The sequence below is a fragment of the Rutidosis leptorrhynchoides genome, chromosome 4 (assembly GCF_046630445.1).
Source record: "Rutidosis leptorrhynchoides isolate AG116_Rl617_1_P2 chromosome 4, CSIRO_AGI_Rlap_v1, whole genome shotgun sequence".
NCBI classification, from domain to species: Eukaryota; Viridiplantae; Streptophyta; class Magnoliopsida; order Asterales; family Asteraceae; genus Rutidosis; species Rutidosis leptorrhynchoides.
This window is the reverse complement of record NC_092336.1, coordinates 113,974,228-113,989,319: the sequence shown is the minus strand read 5'-3', so window position 1 is coordinate 113,989,319 and position 15,092 is coordinate 113,974,228.

The window sequence follows — 15,092 nt, the reverse complement described above, 5'->3', positions numbered from 1 at the left end:
TAATCACTTTTAAGAACTTAAATACATAAAACCATATAAGTGTATTCACAAAAGATAGCTATATTTGAATCCTCATTCCATTTTTCACAAAATTTCTATACGTATATCTAGAGTATATGTACTCGTATCATACGCAGCTTCTAGATGTATTTACTATTGGTATATACCAATAAAAATCTGCTCCTTAGCAGCCTTAAATGATTAAGAAACATGTGGAACCAACCATTTGTCAAGTAGCATGAATTATTTAGCAAGAAAACAAAGTTAGGTATCTTTTTTTTCCTTTATAACCTAAAAATGTTTTTATGCATGCACACCATTTCTTCACCCCATTTTCTCATACTTACACTTCCATTTCTCTCTCAAAATACTCTTAACTTCATACTTGATCATCTCCAAGCATTTTCTCCATCATTTAGCTTCAAAAACAACACTTAAATCTCATAAGAAAACCTTACAAAAACACTTCAAGAAATCCTTCCAAGAACACAAACTTACTTCCAATCTTTCATCCAATTCCATCACCCTTTTGGTTCTAGGTTCTTACTCCTCTTTTACAGAAACCTTGTCCAAGGAACTTGAGGTAGTATCTATGTTCATAACCTTATTCGATTCATATATATATAGCTATCATATTTTGTGGTATACAATTTTAACAACAAGAACATAGTTTGAATGTTTTCAAACTTGTTTGCAAACTAAATAGATCCTTCTAACTTAACTTTTAAAATACTTCAAGACCTGTAATATAACTTAAATATATGCTAATTTAACAAGGTATAACTTGGTTTTTCAAAGAACACCTTAAAAACTGTTTTTACGACGTCAGGGTGTAACCGGGGGCTGTTTTGGGTTGGATAATTAAAAACCATCTTAAACTTTGAATTGAAGGTTTATGTTCTGGAAAAATGATTTTTACTATGAATATGGTAACACATAAAAATTTCATGATTTAATTCAAAGTATAAGTATTTTTAGAAAAATAATCATTTAAGGTTGTTTACATGATGGAAAATGATTAACTTCATAAGTTTCACCAAAGTTTGACCTATGACCTGTGATTTCGAATACAAACTAAGGTATTTACAGTTCATAGTCTTAAAGAGGGACTCGATCCAAGGAAGTGGCAAGTTGAATCAACGAAAACGGAGTTGTAACGAAGAAACTATGACCGAAACAAAATTGGCTATCCAAGACTAGTTTAACTTCGGGATTAATTGGAGAAAATTAAAATAAATCACATCTTTTTAAGATAACATGATATTTTATATATATGTACTTATAATTCAATTTTATATGGTTCAGGATCACCCGTAAACAACACGAGAAGATTAATCATAAGATCCCATGATTGTACGCAACACGTCATTTGACAACACCGGTACTTTATGTACGCAACACGTCATTTGACAACACCGGTACCATGGGTCAAGATTAATCTCGACCAATACATATACGATGGGGTTTTATTTATTTCGTTGGGGGTTTTATTTATTTCATTGCGGGTATATTAAACATCTAAAAATGAACCATTAAAATTGAATTACTAACAACGAACTGCTAACTACGGACTAAGGAATTATTCAAAGTATTAAAAGTATAACAAGTATATATATGTGACGTTTGTTTAAAAAGAAAAGGTATTGATATATTATATATGGATAGGTTCGTAATATCAACCGGAGACCAAGTCAAATTATATATATATCTTCAAGACGAAAGTGAGTATATAGTCCCACTTTTAAACTCTAAATATTTCGGGATGAGAATACATGTATTTTATGTTTTACGTTATGGACACAAGTAACTGAAAAATATATTCTACGTTGAGTTGTACCACTGGCATACTTCCCTGTAGCTTGGTAACTGTTATTTACAGCGGTATTGTAAACGCGAATCCTGTTGATAGATCTATCGGGCCTGACAACCCCAACCGGACTGGACGACCAGTATTCAACGGTTGCACAGTACTTCGTTTCGTGACTACACTTGGTACGGTGTAGTAAGATTTCATAATAAAGGGAATATGCGACGTGATTAAATGTTAAGTATGGTTACCAAGTGCTCAACCACTTAGAATATTTTTATTAAACTGTTTATATACGAAATCTTGTGGTCTATATATATATATTGCTGCCGGCATTAAACCTATATCTCACCAACTTTATGTTGACCTTTTAAAACATGTCTATTCTCAGGTGATTACTAAAGCTTCCGCTGCATTATGTTGAATTTGAGCAGGATCTTGCGTACGCATATTTGTGTCAAAAATAAAACTGCATACCCAAGGATTTGTGTTGTAAAATATGCTCGAAATCGTGTTGTTATCATTATATGTAAAGTTTGTAAGTCGAAGATTATCGCTAAACGATAATCATCTTTTTATTGTCTAAAGTTTGTAACAAAAATAATGGTTATGGTTTGTAATGTATAATATATGCAGTTTCTCTTTTAAAAATGTCGCATATAGAGGTCAATACCTCGCAATGAAATCATACGTTATCTAACACGTTCTTATGGTTAAGGACGGGTTATGACATGTGGTATCAGAGCGGTGGTCTTAGCGAACCAGGTTTGCATTAGTGTGTCTAACTGATAAGTCGTTAGGATACATTAGTAAGTCTGGACTTTGACCGGGTCTGATTTAAAAACCATTGCTTATCATTGTTGGTTAAAATTTATATGTAAATATTATGTAGTACTAATGGGTTAGTTGTTGTGTGATAGATGTCGGGCTCAAAACTTGTTATCACATTCAGCGACTCCGAACCAGAATCTTCAGATGGTGTTCCAGTCATTAACCTATCCGATGACGAAAATAATATCTTTGGGGAAGACTCACAAATTCCGGATGAACCGACTATAGAGAACCCGGAAAGTGAACCCGAGGAGGAAAGTGAACCCGAGGAGGAAAGTGAACCCGAGGAAGAAATACAGGAAATTACAAAAGAAGAGTTCGAACTAGGAAAGAAACGAAAGGCTAATGAATTAGAAAATTCAAATCCTGAGTTTAATAAGGATGATGTAGCACCAACTCCACTAGACACTACCACCCCTATTCCCGCTATTCCTATTCGTTCTATCCCGGCATCCAGTTCTTCAGTCCCACAGCCAAAATATAGGCAGACAGCCAGGATAAGCGTTAAGCGATTCTTTGAACCTAAACGTCCTAGAAAATAGACCAAACGATGCGCTGCCGTATTAAACCATGGGATCATATAATGTTTTGTATAATATTATTAGTGTGGTTTGCTTAATGTTCGATGTAAGATAAGCATATGTAAAATAGTGAAGTGTGAAATGCAATAATTTTCCATGGTTAAGTATTATTTAGATGGTAGTAATTGATTCTGTACTAAGCTATTAAGTATGGACATTAACGGGTAGGTACTACCCTAGATATAATTATAAAATGCTAATAAGAAGAAAAGGCTTTTATAATAATACCTGGTTCATATTATTAATAAGCTATAATGTACTGTAAATATACACTACATCTATAATATTCCATGTGAATAATTATTTTCTTTTCATTCTTATAGAAGAATATGGCGTGATTGAACCGAATGACGGAACAAGAAATCCAGGAACTCATCAATCAGCGAGTGAACGACAGAATGTTATGGGTCGAGGCTGCAAGAGGTGCTGCAGTTAACCCAAATCCTCGTGTGGGGTGCACTTACAAAACTTTTCAAGCTTGCAAGCCCTCATCATTCAGTGGAACAGAAGGACCGATCGGTTTAACCCGGTGGATAGAAAAGATGGAAACTGTGTTCAAAATCAGTGGTTGTGTTGAAAAGGACATGACCAAATACGCATCGTGCACTTTACAAGATAGTGCACTCACGTGGTGGAAAAATTATGTGAAGGCTGTAGGAGGAGATGTAGCTTATGATACTCCATGGGAAGAATTCAAAACAATGTTAATCAATGAATATTGTCCAAGGAACGAGGTTAGGAAGTTGGAAGATGAGTTACGAAGTCTGAAGGTTATTGGTACTGAAATCACCAACTACAATCAGCGATTCATGGAATTAGTTTTGCTATGTCCTGAATTGGTTCCAACCGAAGAACGGAAGATTGAAATGTACAAAGATGGTTTGCCCAAAAAGGTCAAGGCAAATGTTACAGCATCGAAACCTAAGACAATTCATGAAGCTATAACCATGGCAAACGAGCTAATGGATCAGGTCATCATGGATAAGAAAGCATCCAATACTGATGTGAAGGTATCAGGTAACAAAAGAAAGTGGAATGGAAATTATGATCGAGGTAACCAACAACAATCTTTTAAGAAACAAGAAACCATACAAGGTGCAGGTGGTGGTTCAAGCTTTGGTTACAAAGGACAAAATCCTTTATGCAACCGATGCCACAAACATCACTCTGGCTACTGTAATGTGGTATGCAACAAATGTAATCGAAAGGGTCATCTTGCTGAAGATTGTAGGGCTCTCGTTACAAATACAAATGGTACCAAGACTCCTGCCACCAATGCAAATAGAACAGCTTTGGCTACCATTACTTGTTATGGGTGTGGAAAACAAGGTCACTATAAGAGCCAGTGTCCGAATCCAGAGAAGAATAATGGATCTGCACGTGGAAGAGCATTTGTTATTAATGCTAGAGAGGCGTGTGAAGACCCGGAGCTTGTTACGGGTACGTTTACCATTAATAACTTATCCGCATCTATTATATTTGATACTGGTGCCGATAGAAGTTACGTGAGTAGAGGCTTTTACGCTAAATTGAATTGTTCATCATTACCTCTAGATGCTAAGTACATGATTGAGTTAGCTAATGGTAAACTAATTAAAGCCGATAAAATTTGCAGTGATTGTAAAATAAATTTAGCCGGAGAAACATTTAAAATTGACTTAATACCCGTAGAATTAGGAAGTTTTGATGTAATAGTCGGCATGGACTGGATGTCCAAAGTAGGAGCTGAAGTTGTGTGTGCCAAGAAGGCAATTCGCATTCCTTGTAAGGATAAAATGCCGGTGATGATTTATGGAGAGAAGGGTAACTCAAAGTTAAAACTCATTAGCTATTTGAAAGCCAAGAAGTGTTTAGAAAAGGGATGTTATGCTATTCTAGCACATGTTAATAAAGTCAAAAAGAAAGAAAAAGAGAAGTGCATCAATGACGTGCCTGTGGCAAGAGATTATCCTGAAGTTTTTCCGGAAGAGTTGCCGGGATTACCTCCATTTAGATCTGTAGAATTTCAAATAGATTTAGTACCAGGAGCTGCACCAGTGGCTCGTGCGCCATATAGACTTGCACCGTCCGAGTTAAAAGAACTTCAGAGTCAGTTAAAAGAATTACTGGATCATGGATTCATACGACCAAGTACTTCACCGTGGGGAGCTCCGATTCTATTTGTTAAAAAGAAAGATGGATCTTTTAGGATGTGTATAGATTATCGTGAATTAAATAAGTTAACTATCAAGAATCGGTATCCACTACCGAGAATTGACGACTTATTTGATCAACTCCAAGGATCATGTGTGTACTCAAAAATTGACTTAAGGTCGGGCTATCATCAATTACGTGTCAAAGAAGAGGACATTCCGAAAACTGCTTTTCGGACACGTTATGGTCATTACGAATTTTTGGTCATGCCGTTTGGGTTGACAAATGCGCCAGCTGTATTCATGGACCTCATGAATCGAGTTTGTAGTCCATATCTAGATAAGTTTGTTATCGTTTTCATTGATGATATTTTTATCTATTCCAAGAGTGAGCAAGAGCATGAGCAGCATTTAAGGTTGATATTAGAGTTGTTAAGAAAAGAACAGCTATATGCTAAATTTTCTAAATGTGCTTTCTGGTTGAAAGAAGTGCAATTTCTTGGCCACGTTGTTAGTAGCAAAGGAATTCAGGTTGATCCAGCAAAAATTGAAGCCATTGAAAAATGGGAGACTCCTAAGACACCAACGCAGATACGCCAATTTTTGGGTTTAGCCGGTTATTATAGAAGGCTTATTCAAGATTTTTCCCGAATAGCTAAGCCGTTGACAGCGTTAACGCAAAAAGGGAAGAAATATGAATGGACTTCTGAGCAGGAGAGTGCATTTCAATTACTAAAGAAGAAGTTAACTACGGCGCCTATTTTATCGTTACCAGAAGGGAACGATGATTTTGAAATATATTGTGACGCTTCGCGACAAGGTTTTGGTTGCGTTCTTATGCAACGAAAGAAAGTTATTGCATACGCATCCCGACAATTGAAGATTCACGAGCGGAATTATACGACGCATGATCTAGAACTGGGAGCAGTCGTGTTTGCATTGAAGATATGGAGACATTACTTGTATGGGGTTAAATGCACTGTGTTTACTGATCATAAAAGCCTTCAACATATTTTTGATCAGAAACAGCTGAACATGAGACAACGTAGGTGGGTCGAGTTAATAAACGACTATGATTGTGAAATTCGTTATCATCCCGGGAAGGCGAACGTGGTGGCCGATGCTTTAAGCAGAAAGGAACGAGAACCAATTCGAGTACGAGCGATGAACATAAAAATTCGCATGAATCTCAACTCACAAATCAAAGAAGTTCAACGAGAAGCACTTACTAAAGAAAATATAGGAAATGAAATAATGAAGAAGTATGAGAAGCAACTCGTTATGCGGGAAGATGGAATTCGATATTTTGCAAACCGTATTTGGGTACCGAAGTTGGGTGGATTAAGGAAGTTGATATTGAACGAGGCACATAAGACAAGATACTCGATACATCCTGGAGTTGGAAAGATGTATCAAGATCTTAAGACACATTATTGGTGGCCTAACTTAAAGACAGACGTTGCAACATATGTTGGGGAGTGTTTAACTTGTTCCAAGGTCAAGGCAGAACACCAGAAACCATCAGGGTTACTTCAACAACCAGAAATCCCAGAATGGAAATGGGATGGTATTACCATGGATTTCATCACGAAGTTACCAAAGACTGCCTGGGGATACGACACCATTTGGGTGATTGTTGATCGTCTCACCAAGTCTGCACATTTCTTGCCTATAAAGGAAACGGATAGAATGGAGAAACTATTACGATTGTATATAAAGGAAGTTGTTTCAAGGCATGGAATACCTATTTCCATTATATCCGATCGTGATAGTAGATTTACATCAAAGTTCTGGCAATCACTACAGGAGGCCCTAGGAACTCGTTTGGATATGAGTACCGCGTATCATCCGCAAACCGACGGGCAGAGTGAAAGAACGATTCAGACTCTTGAAGACATGCTCAGGGCATGTGTGATCAATTTTGGAAACGGATGGGATAAATATCTACCATTAGCAGAATTCTCGTATAATAATAGTTATCATGCGAGCATTAAAGCTGCGCCATTCGAAGCATTGTACGGAAGGAAGTGTAGATCTCCTATTTGCTGGAATGAAGTAGGAGATCGACAATTAACTGGTCCCGAGATCATACACGAAACGACTGAGAAGATAGTACAAATCAAGGAGAGATTGAAAACAGCCCGTAGTCGCCAAAAGAGCTACGCCGATGTTCGAAGGAAACCATTAGAGTTTCAGATCGGTGACATGGTTATGTTAAAGGTGTCACCATGGAAAGGTGTAATACGCTTCGGAAAAAGGGGTAAACTGAACCCAAGATATGTAGGCCCGTTCAAGACTATCGAACGCATTGGACCGGTAGCTTATCGACTCGAGTTACCACAACAACTCGCCGGAGTACATAATACATTTCACGTCTCAAACCTTAAGAAGTGTCTTGCAAAGGAAGATCTCACCATTCCTCTTGAAGAAATCCATGTCGACGAGAAACTACAATTCATCGAAGAACCAATCGAAATCATGGACCGTGAAGTTAAACAGCTCAAGCAGAGCAACATACCGATCGTTAAGGTTCGTTGGAATGCTCGAAGGGGTCCCGAGTTTACTTGGGAACGAGAGGATCAAATGAAACAAAAGTATCCACACTTGTTTCCCGATGACGCAAAATAGGTACAATTTTAAAATTTCGGGACGAAATTTATTTAACGGGTAGGTACTGTAATGACCCGCACTTTTTCGATCATTCTATACTTGTAAGATTAATATTTACAAAAATTAAACCTTACCAACATGATAAGCAATCCAAATTGTTGAGATTTATGTTTTTGAAAAGAGTTTTACACAACGTTTGACCGTCTAGTTTGACCGATGATATCACGAACTATATAACATATGATAATTATACGTTTGTGTATATATATGTATATATACATATTTAACATGATCTAAGAATGTTTTAATATCTCATTTTGTATTAATAACAATAAGTTATATGTATATTTTGAAACTACTAACTTAAGTTTTCAAAACGATAACCATACGCAACGTTATTTGACTTAAATACTTATGACCTATAATGTTTATACATATATCGTATAAGTAATGAATTTAATCACTTTTAAGAACTTAAATACATAAAACCATATAAGTGTATTCACAAAAGATAGCTATATTTGAATCCTCATTCCATTTTTCACAAAATTTCTATACGTATATCTAGAGTATATGTACTCGTATCATACGCAGCTTCTAGATGTATTTACTATTGGTATATACCAATAAAAATCTGCTCCTTAGCAGCCTTAAATGATTAAGAAACATGTGGAACCAACCATTTGTCAAGTAGCATGAATTATTTAGCAAGAAAACAAAGTTAGGTATCTTTTTTTTCCTTTATAACCTAAAAACGTTTTTATGCATGCACACCATTTCTTCACCCCATTTTCTCATACTTACACTTCCATTTCTCTCTCAAAATACTCTTAACTTCATACTTGATCATCTCCAAGCATTTTCTCCATCATTTAGCTTCAAAAACAACACTTAAATCTCATAAGAAAACCTTACAAAAACACTTCAAGAAATCCTTCCAAGAACACAAACTTACTTCCAATCTTTCATCCAATTCCATCACCCTTTTGGTTCTAGGTTCTTACTCCTCTTTTACAGAAACCTTGTCCAAGGAACTTGAGGTAGTATCTATGTTCATAACCTTATTCGATTCATATATATATAGCTATCATATTTTGTGGTATACAATTTTAACAACAAGAACATAGTTTGAATGTTTTCAAACTTGTTTGCAAACTAAATAGATCCTTCTAACTTAACTTTTAAAATACTTCAAGACCTGTAATATAACTTAAATATATGCTAATTTAACAAGGTATAACTTGGTTTTTCAAAGAACACCTTAAAAACTGTTTTTACGACGTCAGGGTGTAACCGGGGGCTGTTTTGGGTTGGATAATTAAAAACCATCTTAAACTTTGAATTGAAGGTTTATGTTCTGGAAAAATGATTTTTACTATGAATATGGTAACACATAAAAATTTCATGATTTAATTCAAAGTATAAGTATTTTTAGAAAAATAATCATTTAAGGTTGTTTACATGATGGAAAATGATTAACTTCATAAGTTTCACCAAAGTTTGACCTATGACCTGTGATTTCGAATACAAACTAAGGTATTTACAGTTCATAGTCTTAAAGAGGGACTCGATCCAAGGAAGTGGCAAGTTGAATCAACGAAAACGGAGTTGTAACGAAGAAACTATGACCGAAACAAAATTGGCTATCCAAGACTAGTTTAACTTCGGGATTAATTGGAGAAAATTAAAATAAATCACATCTTTTTAAGATAACATGATATTTTATATATATGTACTTATAATTCAATTTTATATGGTTCAGGATCACCCGTAAACAACACGAGAAGATTAATCATAAGATCCCATGATTGTACGCAACACGTCATTTGACAACACCGGTACTTTATGTACGCAACACGTCATTTGACAACACCGGTACCATGGGTCAAGATTAATCTCGACCAATACATATACGATGGGGTTTTATTTATTTCGTTGGGGGTTTTATTTATTTCATTGCGGGTATATTAAACATCTAAAAATGAACCATTAAAATTGAATTACTAACAACGAACTGCTAACTACGGACTAAGGAATTATTCAAAGTATTAAAAGTATAACAAGTATATATATGTGACGTTTGTTTAAAAAGAAAAGGTATTGATATATTATATATGGATAGGTTCGTAATATCAACCGGAGACCAAGTCAAATTATATATATATCTTCAAGACGAAAGTGAGTATATAGTCCCACTTTTAAACTCTAAATATTTCGGGATGAGAATACATGTATTTTATGTTTTACGTTATGGACACAAGTAACTGAAAAATATATTCTACGTTGAGTTGTACCACTGGCATACTTCCCTGTAGCTTGGTAACTGTTATTTACAGCGGTATTGTAAACGCGAATCCTGTTGATAGATCTATCGGGCCTGACAACCCCAACCGGACTGGACGACCAGTATTCAACGGTTGCACAGTACTTCGTTTCGTGACTACACTTGGTACGGTGTAGTAAGATTTCATAATAAAGGGAATATGCGACGTGATTAAATGTTAAGTATGGTTACCAAGTGCTCAACCACTTAGAATATTTTTATTAAACTGTTTATATACGAAATCTTGTGGTCTATATATATATATTGCTGCCGGCATTAAACCTATATCTCACCAACTTTATGTTGACCTTTTAAAACATGTCTATTCTCAGGTGATTACTAAAGCTTCCGCTGCATTATGTTGAATTTGAGCAGGATCTTGCGTACGCATATTTGTGTCAAAAATAAAACTGCATACCCAAGGATTTGTGTTGTAAAATATGCTCGAAATCGTGTTGTTATCATTATATGTAAAGTTTGTAAGTCGAAGATTATCGCTAAACGATAATCATCTTTTTATTGTCTAAAGTTTGTAACAAAAATAATGGTTATGGTTTGTAATGTATAATATATGCAGTTTCTCTTTTAAAAATGTCGCATATAGAGGTCAATACCTCGCAATGAAATCATACGTTATCTAACACGTTCTTATGGTTAAGGACGGGTTATGACAAATATTATATTAACTCATTAAATCTGTATTATATCTGAAGAAAATATATATATATATATATATATATATATATATATATATATATATATATATATATATATATATATATATATATATATATATTCATAAAGACTGTAATAAAATCCTCTGGTACAAAATATTACTTGTGAAATTTTTTTAACGGGTAGGTAATACCCGAGAGATATAAAAATTCACAATTAATATTTTACACTATTCGATTTTAATTCAGAAAATCATCAACTATACTCATTACTTTCACAACGATATACATTCTTTCATAGAAATCAGAACAACCACTCTCATTCAAATTCTGATTTTAACAGATAGGAATCCAAATCGAGATACAATCAATATCATCACTCTTAGATTTCTACATCTTTCAAATCTATACTTTGACTTCAAAACTGTACTGGAACATCACTTCTATTCATAAAACCCAGAAAAATATTCATGTCGTTCAAAATTCTAGAACATCATATGTATATTGAATATTACAATCTGCGTTCAAACCCTTCATGATTCTTAAAAACCCCTCAATTAAGAAACAATCGAGAGGATGATCCAACCACATGTTATCCATAGTCATGCACCTGAAAAACTCCCAGAACCTAAGTAGAAGTTTAACACAAATCCGCGATCCATTGGCGTTGTTATTACCAAAAAAATAACTTTACAATCCCTTTCCAAAGTAGTCAGTTTTGTCACAGCTCCAACAAGTCAACTTCGACTTTTCAGTCAAAAAGTCTTATTATAACTTCGATATATACGTTGCCCTTTCACCATCTTTACCGGGGAACCTTTTACAGTCCACCATATTAACAGTAAACGTATCAACAACTTCATTACCCTTTGACTTAAGCCTCTCCTAAAAATCACTATACTTATTCATTGAAACCCTATCATGTACTCAACTGCATCTTGTAACGGTAGTTGCCATACCAAAAAGCTTGAATCTTTATTCTCGAATTTCGCAGCAATTCTACGCCAACAGTTATATATATATATATATATATATATATATATATATATATATATATATATATATATATATATATATATATAACGTCTATCTCCTAGACTTACATACTTCGAATGTGAAATTTCTGAAAAACACCCTAAACTGCAAACTAGTTCTCGGAATTTTTTTTTAAAAAAAAAAATGCTGATGAAGCAGAAAACACTGTAAACGACCTTAACAGTCGAGAGTTTGATGATAAAGAGTAGTGTGTTAAAAAATTTCAGAAAATGAGAAAAATTTTGGTGCTGAAAAACGGTTGAGCAAACCATGAAGGAGGCTGTGGACAAATCACAAAACGAAATCAACCTTTAAAGAATCTAAATGATTCAGTGTCTGTTGAAATCATTAGCAAACACCTTACTCCTTATTCTAAACCTTCGCAGACAAATTTCTCGCATCATCCTTTGATTCCAGATATTTTAAAATTCTAAAACATCATCGAATCTTTCAGTATAAATATCCTCGATATTTCTGAAGATACCATCATAACTATCATTGTCCGAGATTATTTGCCTCTTTGCGCTATCTGTATTACATCATAAAGAAAATTGTTTAGTTTCTATATTCTGTAAACTTCGAGTTTAAATTATGGATGTTTTTGAAGTAGTATTGAGAACTGAAGCATGAGTTAGTATAATATAATGACACTTGATCAACGTGATTATATTACAGTAAGTCATGCTGAGTTTCTAATGGAACGTGATAAAGATTCACAGATCATACCCTCATCATGAACCATGTTACATAACTCTTTCATTCTATTTAACCTCTAAACTATCAAGAAAATATTTTTCTTGATGATTCGGTATTTTCCGGATATTCTGATAATTTAACAAATCAAATCGTGCTATTACCTTTCCTTTCTATTTTGTATATTATGATCATTCGAAACTCCATACCTACGAATTCTGGACCATTGCTTGCGAAAAGAAAACAAAAGCATGAAGCTCCGAAATAGAAAGGGGAGTATAAATCGCAGCAAACAGAAAAGATCATTAACCGTAGATGTCAATAATTATGGAAAGACAAATGCAAGGAAGGATTATGAAAACCACTACCCCAAAAGCGAAGTAGAAGTAAATATATTCCTCCGGTGGGAGTTGGAATAGAAGGATCATTGTTGTGATAGTCAGAATAAGATCAAGGATCAGAACTGGATAGAGCATATTGACGAATACTTTAAAGTATGAATTGAGGGAGAAAGAATAGAAGGTATGAGATGTGAAAATAAGGAAACGAAGAGGATGGATTTATAGTGAAATATCAAACAGAGCAATCAAGACAGATCATCGCATTTAACCAAAGAAGATCCTAATTTCCTTAATTACCGAAGAACCAAATCTCATCACAAAGATTTCCTCTAAAATCCCTTAAATTCCGTAAAATCAACCGTGACTACGTCATCAGTTAAAACGAACCTGCATTTACTCATTTCACTCTTCTGTGATAGCTTCATTCGTACTCTTCACATAAACAAATTGTTTTATCCATATTACTCAATGATGATAAAACTATATTTATCAACTTATATTCATCATAATAACATTCTTATTATTAGCCATGACGACCTCGATCAAATTTCAGGACTAAATTTCTTTAACGGGTAGGTACTATGACGACCAGGAAATTTCTAACCAAATTTAAACTTAATCTTTATATTATTTCGACACGATAAGCAAAGTCTGTAATGGTGAGTCTCGAAAATTTTGGAATTATGTTCAACTATTCCGAACGATTCACGAACATTTATGTGTATATAGATATGTATATATAATATATAGTTATATTAATTGAAAACGTTAAGAAAGTATTACGTGTATGATACCGTACATTAAACTTATTGGTTTTTATATCTATTTGATATATTGAAATATCAAAGTTAAAAGATAATATCAAACGATTGAATTAAATGATATTTATCAAGACCTTAAGGATTATGATATTGTTATGGGTCTCTGTTGAGATGTCCACTTTGATTCAGGAAACCTTTCCTTTTTAACGGTATTCGGAATAATTGGTAAAGTAATTTACAAGTAAGAACAAATGTGTCAATTATCGAGGATTATACAAAGGTTAATGGAGATTCCTGTTTAAATTCCAATTCATGCTTTACAATATTTTTCCTCGTGACTTTGTTATGATAACTATTTTAACTTCCATTTTATTTAATGTGAAAGTAAGAACGTGGAGTGTAAATAACTTAGATTTTGAATATCAACAAGTTAAGTAAATCGACGTTTTACATTAAAATGATTTCATACGTTTATCCCACGCTTCATCAATAAACGGTAATTTAAAAACTTGAAAACCTATTATGAGTATATATAATTTTATTTTTTCTAATACGTTTTATGATATAACGATTTCCATTATTTTAACCTTTTAAAACGAATCTTAAATATATTTAGTTTTGGAAAACAAAATTATCATATTTATTTGATATAGTTTCAAACGTGCAAAACGTTTTCAATATTAAAAGAACTTTATTATTAAAACACTTTATAAGATACTTTGTTTATGAATTTTGAAGTACTACATTAAAGCTTTGTATTATAAATTGTAAATATATTTTTATTGTCTCAAAAGATAAGGATATTACTAAATAATAATTTCGAAACAATTTTAAATGATATAAAATATATTTAGTTTGAAAAATTATATATTAAATAAATATTTCAAAAATTTATATTTCGAAATAAAAGTATATATATATATATATATATATATATATATATATATATATATATATATATATATATATATATATATTACAATATTATAAGATTTAATATTAATTATAAAATGTTTTATTAATACTATTATATATATGTACATATGTACATATAACGAGACATCGATTTATAAAAGCAAATGACCGAAACACTCAAAAGTATAAGTTAAATTTCTTATAATAAAATTTATTGGCGAATAAGTCTAATTATTGATAAAGGTACATGTCGCGAAACGTAAAGTACAAGTTTTCTAAGCATACGAAACAGCGTTCGAAAAATCGGAACCGAGGCGTTAGTCGAGCGACAATGTACAAGTCATTGGAACAAAATTTACAAGTCAAATATGCTCATGAATATAATATAA